Source organism: Carya illinoinensis, chromosome 12 (assembly GCF_018687715.1).
Source record: "Carya illinoinensis cultivar Pawnee chromosome 12, C.illinoinensisPawnee_v1, whole genome shotgun sequence".
NCBI lineage: Eukaryota > Viridiplantae > Streptophyta > Magnoliopsida > Fagales > Juglandaceae > Carya > Carya illinoinensis.
The window spans coordinates 18,511,799-18,527,505 of NC_056763.1; positions in this window are offsets into that span (position 1 = coordinate 18,511,799).

Consider the following 15,707-nt stretch of genomic DNA (forward strand, 5'->3'; position numbering starts at 1 on the left):
TAAAATAAAAGAACCAATTTATTAATTAAATTAAAATACTCCTTCAGTGAAAATACACGTAAAAACAGGTCATCACATTATCTATGATATTGTTCTGCTCTCACTCTGTTTTCTCTGTATACTTTTTTTTAACAGTGATGGTCATGCATGTCACTGCGTCTCTCTGTATTGGCTGCTCTCTTGTGAATTTTTTTTTTTTTATCTAAATGGTCTGGTTGATTATTCATTGGGCTCAGCTAATAAGCTGGTGTAGTTAGGCATATAAAGAACTTTTTAATCCTTTTTTTTTTTTTTTGGTTCTACATACTTACACATGCATGTAGGGTTTAGCATGGCCTGGACTTGTGTTTGAGTATTGACTAAACTTATTTGAATTTGCAAATATAGGTTATGAAGTGAACAACTTTTATTCTAAAATTTAAAAGAATTAGTACATTGTGTTGTGAATGTTTGAACTTAGGGCCATATGTGCATGTTGATAGTTGAACTACAATAGCCTTTCGAATGAACTATGGATCTGGAAATAAGTCTAATGTCTATGTAGTAGGTAAGCAACACAGTTTCAGCCAATCTTTTCTCAACCTATCTAAAGTCTGGTTACCTACATGTATCTTGCATGCAAGTAATGCATGTTACTTGATGAATCATATTGCTTCACTACTTGAGTGTGATTTTTTTTCTCTACCTGATTTGGCAGGGTAGTCATTAGGCATAGCTAACAGGCTGGTGTAGTTGGGTTAATGTCAATATCTATCATATTACTTCCTTTTTTGTTCTACCAACTCACACATGCATATCTGATATAACATGGCCTGGACTTTTGTTTAAGCATTGATTGAACTTATCTAACTTTGCAAATATGGGTTATGAAGTGAGCAACTTGTAGTCTTGTGTTTAAAAGAATTAGTACATTGTGTTGTGAATGTTTGAACTTAGGGCTATTTGTGCATGTTGATAGTCAACTACAGTAGCCTTTTGAATGATACAATGCTGGAAATAAGTCAAAGTCCATGTAGTAGATAAGAATCACAATACTATAGTTGGGCTTTATATAAAAATCTCGAAGTACATCATCCATGCATGCACATTTGAGTCTCTTAGAGGTTTAAGTTGAATGAACTACATGCAATATCAATTAAAAGTATGAAGTGAGTAACTTTTAGTGAGGGTGACTTTAAGCAACCAGGTGAGATGTTTGTTATGGTATTTTGTAGTTAGTTGAAATTCAACATGTTGATAGACATGCATAGGCATTCACAGGGGCAACATATTCATGCATCACACCTATGTTAACATAGGTGTGGGTGATACATTGCATTTGGACATGAAAATAGGGGAAGAAATTAATAACTCGTTTATATCTAAATTTAGTAGGACAACTCCACCTTGTATTGACGATGGTGAGGTAGGTTAGAGGAAGACCTAATGGATGAGGTGGACGCGGTAGCCATGTTTCATCATCTAGGTGTATCACAAAATTTCATCATGGGCCTCCACTGCTACGTGATGTAGAAGATATAGAACAGGGTGAATCATCATATAATTCAACTCAACCACCAAATGTGGGTGTGGAGGAGGCCAGGGAAGAAGCTAATGAGGCACCAAGGACTTTAACTGATGAACGTAATCTAATTCTTGACCCTTATGCCCCTTCATAGTTTTTGTTCAACTTATATTAGAGGCTGATAAATGTCCAGTTAATCTAATGGTATTAAGGGGCTCAGCAGGTACAAATGAGCCCAATAGGAAATGTGGCCAAGGACCAGCGAAAGACACGCCATTTGAACGCATTCGTAAGTTTGGTAAAATACAGTTGACTATCGAAGATGGACAAAGAGGTCTATCATGCTAGAATTACAAGAAATTTTCTGAACAAGTGACCATAATAGTGAGATTTCATACAAACCTACAACATGCAAGTTGGAAAACAGTACCAAAAGAGGAGAAAGAAAAGCTGATTGACTGTGTACGGGTAAGACATTTGATAGCTTGATTTTTTCTCTACCTTATTAATGTCACTATTTAATGGATTAAGAAACATATAATTTGTAATTTGTAATTTATTTTGTAATAGGCTGACTTTATATTGGATTGGACACAAAGTTCACATCATGAATGCGTGACAAACGCAATTGATCGAAAATACAATGCATTCCACTATTTCCTACAGAAGCAATACCTAGGTATGAGTCACACGAAGCGAAAATTTCTAGTGGAACAACCTGGGTGGAGAAAGATGTATGGGAGAATTTATGTGCAATGTGGTCAAGTGAAGGCTTCAAGGTATATGTTAATGTGTTTTATGTTATACCCCGGTTGATGATACATATCAACATATAACTCTTCTCCATGCTAGTGAATGTTGTTTGCATTTAAGTTGTTGCTATTTGTTTAATGTTTGCATTCATTAAAGCACAGAGAATGTCAAAGAGAAATAGAAAAAATAGGAAGAAACAATGGGTCAACCATACAGGTGGCTGAAAGCCTTTCGTTAGGATTATGGAGGAAATGGTAAGATGTAGTTTCTTCCATTCATCTATTCCACTAACTGTAAACTATTTCTTATGAATGTGATTGGAGAAACTAACAATATTGTTCTTTAATGATAAAGAATGAAGAAGGCCAGAATTTGATAGCTTTTTATAAAGAGGTGCATTGGTCAAGTAAGAGAGGTTGATTTATCACCGACAAGGCAAAACACCACTACGTAAGTCATTCATCCCTAGCCCATTTACAGAACCTTAAAGTTATGTTTTTTCCTTGGTTTGATACATATAGTTAAACCGGCCTTATGCAGTATGAAATGATGGTGTTCAATATCTTTTGCATGTAGAATCTTCTGCTTGAGCGATTGGAGGAGATCGAGGTGAATACAGGAAACATTGATGAAACTAGTAATGCAGTGTTCAAGGAGGTTTTAGGAAATCGAGTAGGATATGCAACAGGGTTAGGCCACTCTATTATACCTAAACCATCTATTGCAATGAGGAACAATAAGGATTATCAATGCATTGTTGAAGAGAACAAGAAGAATAAGAACGAGGCAAATTTGTGCAAGAACCAAATAGAGACACTAAGAGCTAATCTACTGGAGTTCAAAAACCAATTTAAAGACTATGAGAAGTCAATGGACACTCGTATGATTGATTTGGAATGTCAAAGGGAGTCTTATCAGGAGACTCACCAAGATGCCTAGGCATCTTGGGTACATGTAGTTACGTTGATGGGGAAGAATAGTATTTTGACTAATTAGGGTGAGCAACTTAGGATGTGGCTTGGTTGGATCCAGTAATGAAGCATACAACACTTTTGTGGCACAGTTTTGGACAAGTGCACATAGGACATTAGTTGTAGACTTCCCTAGTGGTATGCAATTCAATTTCCTATTGCATCATATGTAGTGTTGAGTACCTACAACATTTTTTAAATTAGAGAATGAATGTAATGTGACAGGTTAAAAAGGGCTGGTTGTTGGATATAGTACTTGACTGAAATTGTCTTTGCTTTCTTATATGTGATATCTGCATTGGATACATACCAAAACTAATTGGTGTAAATGAGTCTAGGGACCATGCATGAAGGCTAAAAGTTGTTTGTTAGTGATTATTAGATAGCATATACACTGGTATTTGTGATGTCTTGTATTTTGTATCCATTGAACATAACATGGGGGTTGTGGTTAATGTTTACTACACTATATATATGCAATAGATTTCTATCACTAACAGCAAAGGGACTTTTGAGGGGAAATTTGGTGCTAAAGTCACAATGAATCTAGCTGAGAGGTCAAAGTGCATTGGAGAAGGTCGTGTGTTTTTTAGCCAAGACCATAAAGGTGTATTAGCAGGGAAGCAGACTATTCCCCACGCTGTAGTATTGACACCAAATGTATGAACATTGCCTCTAGAAGTTGCCATATTCCCATGAAATATATGTATTGTTATGTGTGTTTATGTTGGCTACACCTAGACGTATTGGTATATGTGGACCATGTTTGTTGAGAACAGAACTAATATATAAAATATATGTGAATATATGTTGGTGATGGTCTTGGTTTGGACTTGCTGTAGAGTTTCTCTCCATTACAATTATAGCATTATGCAACAGCAACTTGCATGAAAATTCTTTCTATATATGATGGCTACTTCTCATAATGTAGGTGACGTTTAGATCATTAGGGCCAATGGATCAATTAGGTCTATATTTTACACTACAAAATGATGGCCTCATCTCAAAATAGGTAGCAAATAAGTCATCAAAGATACTACTATATATATAGTTATAACTATATATATGTAAGTGGAATGAAAACAAGGTTGATCAATACGGACAATTAAACCCAATAAACATGTAGGTGAACTGCATGTGGTGCTATTTTAACCGCAATGTATCATTGTAAGAAAATAATTTCTAGGTGACAAACTAGTAGGCTAGCAAGTAGCAACAAATCCTCTTTTTCTACCTCAACTAATTGTGGAAAATAAACAGAAATCATTAAAACATTTCAGTTAAACTGATGAAGATAAACTGCGAGATTACTCACCTAGTGGCAAAAAAATCTCTTCAGTTTTGGATATTGTCTACAAAAAATATAGTCGATCAATAGCCAAATGGAGATGCAAAATTGTGAAGAAGTTACACTTTAACTGCAAACGATAATCTTAAACACAACTAATTTTCTAATGAACCTCTTCATCAGTACATTCCAAAACTAAGAACTTACAATCAAGCTGGTATAGGAGAAAATGCAGTTGCCAATAAAGGTATTTGCAAGGAACCATTTTGCTAGAATAGTTGTTTTCTATAGATTGGATTCTGAAGCTAAAGTGTTTTTCTAATGGTAGTGACTTGTAACAATCAAACATTGTCCACAACAAAAATCATCGATAGCTACTAGTTATGAGGATGTGGAGTTGGTGCAAATTATCCATTCTAGTGGCATTTGTTGCCAATTATATTCCTGTTGCTACAATGTATACCTGGTTGTAAGTAGAAAATAGCGAGAGAGTAGATTGAGGATTAACTTCATTTGTGGCAAGATTATGATGCGGGAATTTAGTATATTGTTCGATGTTGAATGAATAGGCAGCTGTAGTTCTGATAGAAAATTTTGCTATTGGCAAAGATACGCTTTGCCATAATAAGCCACCATTTTCCACTATCTGATGGTTTGCCGACTTAAGTGGTATAATTGACATTTTTTTATCTGCAAACATGTGGCAATTCTTTCTTGTCAGTATTGCTCAAATCCTACAGTCTATTGCGACAAACCCCTTTGCAGCTATAAGATATGTCGGCGTAGTATTAAAATATTTAATTTTCTTATAGGTGTAATAAAAAAAAAATAAACCTTGAATATGACGACTAGGAATGGCTGGACCAAAAAAAAAAGGAGGAGCTAGACAAGCAAGAAAACATGCAAATGAAGGACTATCGCACATACAAAAAGGAGAAACAAGAAAGAAGGAAAAGAAAAGAAAAATAGCAACGTAATAAAAGAGAACGTAAAAGCTAGAGGCTCCTATATAAATAGAATAGATTTGTTTTTCTTTAGTTTTTTTAAAATACTGTTTTGATATTTATTTACATTCAGATTTTGAAGTTTATTTTTATAAACTTGTCTTGCTAAATTTTCAACTATGTTGTAAAACTAAAGAAAGAAGCAAGAGAGTTGAAAGGCTACAATATCTGAAATTAGTTTTACAAGAACTAAATATTATTTCTCTCAACTTCCTTATTGTGTGTCTATAGCAAATGCTCCTCAAGACAACCTTGTATAGGCATAAGAGGATACATAATATTAACAAAATACATAAACTTAGGGAATGACAATACATGAATCAAAGGGATACATGAATATGGAAAATATGAATACATGAATATTCAAGAATTATAATGGTCATCCATCAAATAAATGGAATGTATTTTACATTCATGTATTTAAAACACTCCCATTTGGCTGACCATACACAAAGAATATATCTCGTTAAAATCATGCCAAAAAAAACCCAATGGAAAAAACTTGTAGCGAAGGAAAAAGAATAAAACATTATAATGTGTCTTTGAATTCTTTATAATTGCCTCATGAAAACCTTGCAAAGGAGAAACCTTATGGAAAAAAAACTTAGCGATGTTTAAAAGTGTACAATCCAGATAATAATTGACTTCCCCTTGTAAGTATGCAAAACTTCAATTGTTCATGATGAAAGATCATTGAGTTTTCGCATTCTAATATTGTGTACCAACGTTTTGGGTGTTTCAGTTAGTAAAATTTTAGTAAATAAGTCTGTCAAATTATCACTTAACTGTATTTTCTTTACATTGATGTTGCCGACCTTTTGAAGCTTGTGTGTATAAAAGAATTTTGGTGAAATATGCTTGGTCCTATCACCTTTGATGTAGCCTCCCCTTATTTGCATAATACACGCCATATTATCTTCATATAATATTTTTAGACTACCTTTGATTGTGGATAAACCACACTTTTCTTGAATATGTTGAATTACTGATCTTAACCAATCGTAATCATGGCTTACTTCGTGAATTGCAATAGTTTTTGAGTGATTGGAAGAAGTAGTAACTATTGTTTGTTTGACAGACTTCCATGAAATAGTTGTACCTTCATATGTAAATAGGTATCCTATTTGATAACGTCCTTTATGCGAATTAGATAGATAACCTCCATCTGCATATCAAATTAATTGTGTGCTTGATTCTATTAGATAAAATAATCCCACGTCGATCGTACCACAAATGTAACGTAGACCATGTTTGACTCTATTCCAATGCCTTTGAGTTGGTGTAGAACTATATCTTGTTAGTAAGTTGACTGAAAATGCAATATCAAGTCTTGTACAGTTTGCAATATACATTAAAAGCACCAATTGCATTAAGGTATGGTACTTCAGGACCAGGACTTTCTTCATCTTTCCCTCGAGATCGAAAATGGTCTTTCTCTACATCAAGTGATCAAACAACCATTATAGTGCTCAAAGGGTAAGCTTTATCCAAATAAAAGTACTCCAAGACTTTTTCTGTATATGTAGATTGATGAACTAAAATTTCATTTGAAAAATGTTCAATTTGTAGACCAAGACAAAATTTAGTTTTTCCAAGATCTTTCATTTCAAATTCATCTTTCAATAAGTTGCAATTTTCATGAGTTCTTCTAGAGTCCCAACGAGATTTAAGTCATCTACATATATTACAATAATTGTGAATCCAGACTCTGACTTCTTAATGAGAACACATACATAAATTGGATTATTCTCAAATCCTTTTTTCAATAGATATTCACTAAGAAACATATTCTCAAATCCATTGTTGAAAGTTTGGACGGATCAATTGCTTTTGTTGCATGTTTTGTGAGTATGGTTTCTTCAGGAACACCAATTTCTTTTTCTTTTTCTTTTTTCTTTCAGAGAATCTTATCCTTTGCACCAATAGGTCTTCCACGCTTCAAGCATATCTTAAATTCATTTGCTGCTTGATTTCTTGATTGTCCTATAGGGACTTTAGTTCTCACATGGATATTAGCAGCTAGAATATGAGATTTTATTATTTTCTTACTATCAGTAAATGCATCTAGTAATTGATTTGCAATACCTTATAAATAAATAATCCTCTAAACTTTTAGTTCACATTGATTTGTATGAGGATCAATATGAGATAATGTCGAAGCATTCCATATTATTTCTCTTTTTGCTCTAGGCACATTTTCCTCTACTAATTGTGGAACAATTGTTTCATCAAAATGACAATCTTCGAAATGTACCTTAAAAAAATTACTAGTTAAAGGTTCAAGGTATCTAATAATAGAAGGAGAATCAAAACTAATCTAAATTTCAAGTCTTCGTTGAGGGCCCATCTTAGTGCTTTTGGGAGGTACAATTGAAACATAAATAGCATAACCAAAAATACAAAGACGAAAAATATTTGATAGTTGACCAAAAGCAAGTTGCAATGGGGAGTATTTGTTATGGGCAACTGGTCTAATCCGAACTAATGATGCAGTATGTAAAATTGCATGTCCCCAAGCAGAAACAGGTAGTTTTGTTCTCATAAGTAAAGGTCTAGCAGTTAATTGTAATTGTTTAATAAACGATTCGGCCAAACCATTCTAAATATGTACATAGGCAATTGAATGTTCAAGATGAATTCCTATTGACATGCAATAATTATCAAAGGCTTGAGATGTAAATTCTCCTACATTATCCAATCTAATAGTCTTGATTGGATAATCAAGAAATTGAACTCGTAATCTAATTACTTGTACAAGAAGTCTAACAAATGCAACATTACAAGTAAAGAGTAGACAAACATGTAACCAACCACCTAGTTGATGCATCTATTAAGACTATAAAATATCTAAATGGTCCATATGGAGGATGTATTGGCCCACATATGTCCCCATGAATTCTTTCTAAAAATAGTGAAGATTCAATTATTACCTTAGAAGGGAATGGTCTAATAATTAGTTTTCCTTGAGAACATGATGCACATGGATAATAAATTGGTAAAAGAATCTTCTGATTTTTTAGAGGATGTCCATGTGAGTTCTCAATTATTCTTCGCATTATAATTGATCCCGAATGTCTAAGGTGATCATGCCAAAGCATAAAGATCTTTGGATCAAAGCACTTCAAGTGCATTACAATATTTGGTTCAATTATACTCATAGTTGTATAATATAAGCCCAAAAAGAAAACCGGCAGTTTTTTCAATATGAGTTTCTAGCCCGAAATCATAAAAATAATATAAAGATATTCATTAATACCTTCATTGATGGTTTCAACATGATAACCATTACGACGAATATATTTAAAACTTAACAAATTTCTTCTAGATTTTGAAGAATACAAAGTATCGTCAATAGAAAATTTTCTTCCTTCTAGTAACATTATATTTTCTCTTTTGAAGCCTTCAATTAGATTCAAAGAACTGGATATAGTATTGACATTAGCTCTATTCAATGTCAAATATTGAAAATATTTCTTATTTTTAAGAATTGTATGTGTGGTACAACTGTCTGTGAGACATATATCTCCACTAATTTTCTTCAAATTGATCAATTCATTAGTAAAATTCATGCTTCTTTATAAAAGCAAAACACATATAAAACTTTATTAATTTAAAAGAAAATTACAATGTGTTTAAAGATAATAACTGAAATATTATGTGATTACAAGGCAAAGAAGGAAAATTAATTGTTGTAACCATAATCATCACCAATTAAGAAATCTATATTTCGTTGAGGTTCACAAAGAAATCAGAAACATCCAGGTAGGTGAGATCCAATCACTTTGGAGTATACGTTGGATCTACTAGATTCTTGTAACCAGCAAAATTTATTTCAACTCCCTTTTCCTTTTTTTTTTTTTTAATGAAGGCCTAATATAGGTCTATCAAATGTTTTGGTGTGTGACTGGTACGTGACCAATGTCCATTCATACGACATCTATAACACTTATCCTTGTAGTTCTTTCCATGCTTATTCTATAAGCCTTTATTTTCATCATTTTTTGTCTTAGTGTAATTCCACTTCCAGTGGTATTCTGAATTCTTCTTTGAGTATTGGAGACAGTCTCCACGATTTTTATAGCTTTTCCTACCAAGTTCACATCCTTGGCCACATCAACGATTTCCTACCAAGTTCACGTCCCCGATCATTTGATTATAAAATGAGGTTACACTCGCTTCAGAGATTGGAGTAGAACCAGTTGGACGAGATTGGTGATTTTTCAATAAAGGCTCATTGTTCTATTCAGCCACTAATATACAATATATTAGTTCAAAATATTTTGTGAATTTGCAATATTGCTGTTGCAGAAGTACATTAGAGGCATGAAATGTGGTATATGTTTTTCTAACATATCCTTCAGTGGCTTTCTCTCCACATAATTTCAATTGTGAGCTTAATTTGAAAAGTGTAGAGTTGTATGTAGACATTGTTTTAAAATCTCACAACCTCAGGTGCATCCAATCATAGCAAGCCTTTGGAAAGATTACAGTCTTCCGATGCTCGTATCTCTCCCTCAGACTATTCCATAGGATCAAGGGATCTTTTATAGTGTGGTAATCAGTTTTCAATTCTTCATGTAAATGATGGCGAAAAAAAAATCATTTCTTGTGCACAAATTTTTTTTTCTTAGATAGTATTTCCAAGGTTTATTGCATCAAGATAGATTTCAGCATCCAAAATCTAAGATAAGTAATTGTTTCCAGAAACATCGCGAGCAACAAATTCTAATTTTGTAAGATTTGACATTATTTATAACAAATATATTAAAAATCGAATAAGGAAATATTATGAGATTAAGACTATACAAGAATTATAAACTTTATGAAGTCATATGAATTGCATTGACATTATAATATTTTACTTCAAAGAGTATTGCATAGAATATATGTTATAACATTATTCATAATAATATCAATATTTATAAACATATCATGCTAACATGATGATTATAAAATGACATTATAAAACTATGGAAAGAATTACACTGATCAGAAAAATCTCATAGATAGCTTTCAATGTCAAAGAACATGACAATTGGCTAGATTCTCTTGCTGATAACGTATTGTAAAGCTAAAGAAAAGTAGCAAGAGAATTGAAAGACCACAATATCTAAAATTAGTTCTTCAGGAACTAAATATCATTTTTCTCAATTTTCTTGTTGTCTATCTACAACAAATACTCCTCAACACACCCTTTATAGGCATGAGAGGATACATAATATTAAATAAATACATGAACTTAGGGAATGTCAATACATGAATCAAAGGGATACGTGAACATGGGAAATAGGAATACATGAATATTCAAAAATTCTAATGTTGATCCATCAAATACATGGAATGTATTTTACAGTCATGTATTTACAACAAACTAAGTTTGAGGATGAAATCTTATTGAAGATTAGTAATATTGTTTATGAGATTGATTTTTTTCCAATTAATTATGTCTTCAACAATCTATTGTTCTTGCTTCATATCAAGTGAGATAAATAAAATTTTTGATATGAGTTCAATCATATTTTCCTCATAATCTATAATAATTTTAATCAGTTGAGAGTCCAATTCATAATTTTGTTAAAATAAAATCTAATATTTTTTGTAGTTTGTTTTAACCGATACAAGTGATTATTTGATTTTATATCTTTGATAGAAGACCATACTTTAAATATTTTCTTTAAAAAATGTTTCAATGATAATATTCTTCATGATAACAAGATTGATTTCTAGATTATCATCTATATGTTTGGGAAAAATCAATTATCATAAATATTTTTTTTAAATCAAGCTCACATATATTATAATAAATAAGCTACAAAGTTTAAGGTGGATTCTTTCCACTACCAAGAAACAACAAACATCTAAACAGTAAATCAATGGGTATACAGCCAAAAACAAAGTTGGTTGCAGCCCATTGCGCCACAGCTTGCACGTATTGATTTGCAGATCTATGAATTTTTGCAAAATTCTACCGCCTGAAAGAAGCAAAGATATGCTTTATGTCTTTAATGATGGGATCAATATGCCAAAGAGAATTGGTTCTTGTGCTATCCAAGGCGTCTATTACCAGCTGCGAGTCATCTTCCATGATTACCTTTTTTGGTTTTCTTTGGGATGCCATTTTTGTGGCTAGTAGAGCTGTCTTTGCTTCAGCTACCAGAGGGATGGAAGTGGGAATATTTTCCATCTGAATTTTTAAATTTTTTTCGCTATGATCCCTACAACCTGCAAAGGCCACTAAGAAGGAATCTCTGACTGCCGCATCAAAAGAGAAGCTTTGGTAATTAATGGGAGGACACTTCTAGCTAATATCTTTGTTTGCCTTTTAACTATCCACACTTCCTTCTAGTCCTGGTAGATTTTGTTCAATTGGATTTTTGCTGATACAAGAGAGAATGGGGTATGGTTATGGAGTATATTATTTCTTTGCCTCCATAAGAAGTCAAAGATTAAAACTGCAAACAACTGAAAGTGATCTTCTTCTTCTTCCTGCAGTCCCAATTCTTTACTAGGAGATATGATAATTTTTATCCAGTCTGTCATAGATTGAATTGGTAAAGTTTCCAACTTAAGTGGCTATGAGCTTTGATACCACAGAATCTTGACAATAGGACATTGTATGAAGAGGTGAAAGGATGTTTCTTCTTCATAATTGAAAAAGAGCCATTCTTCTAAAGGAGTTGCTGAGATGACTTCTTTAATTTTTAATCTTGTAGGTAAGATATTCCAAAGAATTTTCCAAATCAGTAACTTGTGTCTATCATGGATTTTCAGTTGTCATATGCTCTTGAAGATGTTCGGAATGTAAACTTGTTGGGCTTCCTCCTGGTTGTTGATGATCATGGTAGGATGTTTTGACTGTGAATTCGCCTGAGGTACTTGGAGTCCGGATTACTTTGTCCTGTCTTCCAGAGAAAAAAGGCAATGGTATTCTTCATAATTCTGTTATGCTTTCATCGTCAAGTAGTTCTTGCATTTTTTGGATGCTCCATAATCTAGGGACATCAAAGATAATATCAAAGACTTTTAGTTGAGGATGGGCCTCTTCCATTCCACTTATTGGCTTTGGCTTAAAGCTGCACATGGTGGGAATCCATGGTTCGGACCATATGTTGATCGACCTTCCATTGTGAATCTAGTAGCACTTTCATTTTTTAAGTGCGTCTCTTGTTTGTAATAGTCCTTTCCATAGTCCCGAGTCTGACTGTTTCAGAGTAATCTACTAGAAATCCGAGCTTTTGAGATATTTTGCAGATAAAATATCGTACCAGAGTCTGTCTTGTCCTTTACTCATTTCTCATCCCGTTTTTGCTAGCAACGCTTGATTCATATTTTCCATTTGTCTAAGTCTGAGTCCTCCCAAAGCTTTTGGCTAACATATGGATTTCCAAGATTTAAGAGTTAAATTGTGACGTCTATTTTTTAGGAAGCCCCACCAAAAACTCTTAAAGCTTGTGTCAAGTGTCTTGCATACTAATTTAGGTAACTTAAAAGAAGACATGAAATAGGATGGGATGGTGCTTGCAACCATTCTGATCAACATTATTCTGCTAGCTTGAGAAAGTAACTTGGTTTTGCAACCTTCCAGTTTCATTTCCATCTTAGCAAGCAACTCTTGGTAGTCTTCCTATTTTTTCCTACTAAATGAAGTTGGGAGACCCAAATATTTCATTTTTGCCGAGCATGATTTGTATGGAAGCCAATGTTTAATTGTTGTGTTGACTTCATATCTGGTATTTCTTGTGACAAAAATGGAAGATTTGTGCATGTTTACCTTTTGGCCCGACCATTGCTAGTACTTGTGTTTAAACTCTCTGATATTGTTCTTGTACTTCTTTCTATTACTTTTGTAAAAATAATTGTGTCATCCGTGAAATGAAGGTAAGAAACTGGTGGACTATTCCTACTTATTTTAGTTCTTCTATTGTACCTTGCGCTTCAGCCTTTAGGAGGATCCTGATAATGCTTCTGTCACCAAAATGAATAAGAAATGCGAGATTAGGTCGCCCTGTCTTAGTCCTCTTTGAGCATTGAAGAATCCTCTAGGAGAAACATTTATGAGAATAGAGAAAGTTGCTATCGTAATGCATTCTTTGACCAGGCTGATCCAAACTGCACTGTATCCCAATTGTTTCATTACCATAAAAAGGAAGTCTCATTCCACTTGATCAAATGCCTTTTCCATATCTAGTTTTATTGCCATCAAACCATTTTTCCCTGTCTGTTTTTTAAGATGGTGGAAAAGATCATGCGCAATGATTGTATTCTCTTTTATATTGCGTCCAGAGACAAAATCAGTTTGTAAAGGGGAGATGATCTTGCTCAAAGTGATTTTTAAACGGTTGTCCATTATCTAGTGATGATTTGACATTTGTAAGACTAATAGGATGATACTGGCTCAGGTTGCTTGGACTTTGAATTTTTGAAATGAGAGCAATGTTGGTATGGTTGATCTGTTTCAACAACTTTCCACTTATGAAGAAATTTTGAATTGCACTAACCACATCTCTTTTGATAATATGGCAATAATGCCTGAAGAAAAGTTGTTGTCATACCATCTGGACCTGGCACTTTATGATTAGGAATTTGCCTCAATGCCCCAAATATTTCATCCTCATTTGATACTGCTTGTTGCGCTTCATTTTCTTGATTTGTTACTTATCTCTCAAATAGATTATCCAAAGTGTTCGGAACGCTAAGGTTTGAGGTGAAGTAAAGGGATCTAAAATGAGATATGAAAGTAGATTCAATAATGTTGGGGTCCGTAGACCAATTACCTGGACTCAGCTTGATTGAATCTATTGAATTCCTTCACCTTCATATTGTTGTTGAGAGATAGAAGAATCTTGTGTTGAGGCCTGTTGAAGTGAGCCAAGAAACTCTTGATTTTTGCTTCTATAGTGTCTCCTCATTTGCTCGCTACCGATGAAGATTTTGCTACACTTGCTTCTCTCTCTCTTGGTTGTATTTGTCAATAGGGTTACTTTGGATTTCCAGCAGTTCATTTTCCAATTGTTGAATGTTATTCTAAATTCTTCCGAAGTGGCTTTAGTTCCAAAGTTTAAGTGCATCCTTTGTTGCTCTGATTTTCTTGCACAAAATATAAGCTGGATTGCCCTAGATGCTACTATTCTAAGCTTCTCTGATGATATTCTAACTAAGTGGTTCACAAACCCAAAAAGTTTCAAATTTGAATGAAGATGCTTTACGAATATCAAAGACTCTGTGCAGTAAGAGTGAGTGATGGTTCGAGGCTGAAGAAGTCATGTGTTGTAGCATGGCATCCGGGAAAATAATTCTCCATTCTTGGTTGGTAATCACTCTATCTAGTCTCTCTCTAATTAAAGCGGGCCCATCTCTATTGTTAGACCAAGTAAATTTTCAACCCGTGAAGCCTATATCAATGAGTCCATTTCAACCCATTGCCTAGATTATTGGAGATTGGACATTCACCATGTTCTTCACTTTGATTGGTAATGTCATTAAAATCGCCTATACATAGCCATGGTCCTTGAAAGGATTGATGCACTAAGTCCAGGTGATTCCAAAAGTTTACTTTTTTATTCCAATGTGTTGGTGCATATACAAAAGTAATTAACTATGGTTGATGAGGAGGGTCCGATTAAACCAAAGCAGCAAAAATATTATTCATATTCATATTAGCTAGTTCGATTTCTACACTCAGTCTTCACATAAGTAGTAGTCCCCATTTTTACACGATACTGAAAAGTGCACAAAATGATGGAAACTTAAACTATGTACAATAGATAGGGTGCAGTCTTCCGTCACCAAGGTTTCTGACAAAAAAACTACATCCCGATTATATTTTCTAATATTGGCCTTTAAATTTTGAATTGCCCTGCAATTCTATGCAATTATCCTCATTTCGATGGGGAGGCACCTTGTAGCTAGCCTCCTGAGCTTGTTTTGACATTCTGGGAGTGGATAAGTTCTTCATTGTGTATGGGGTTATTTGGATCTTTCCCTTTACTTTTCCTTTTCCATACTAACAAGTTTGCATGTCTAATAGAGTGTGAGCGAAAGATGCTTCTTCCATTATTTGGTCATTTTCCATGGCTTGGCTATTGGTCTACTTTTCTATCTTCACTTAGATCTTTTTGTACTTTTCAATGGCTGGGATTTTCCTTCTAGGGTGGGTTCATGGGTCCTCTTTTTTGGTTGGCTCACTC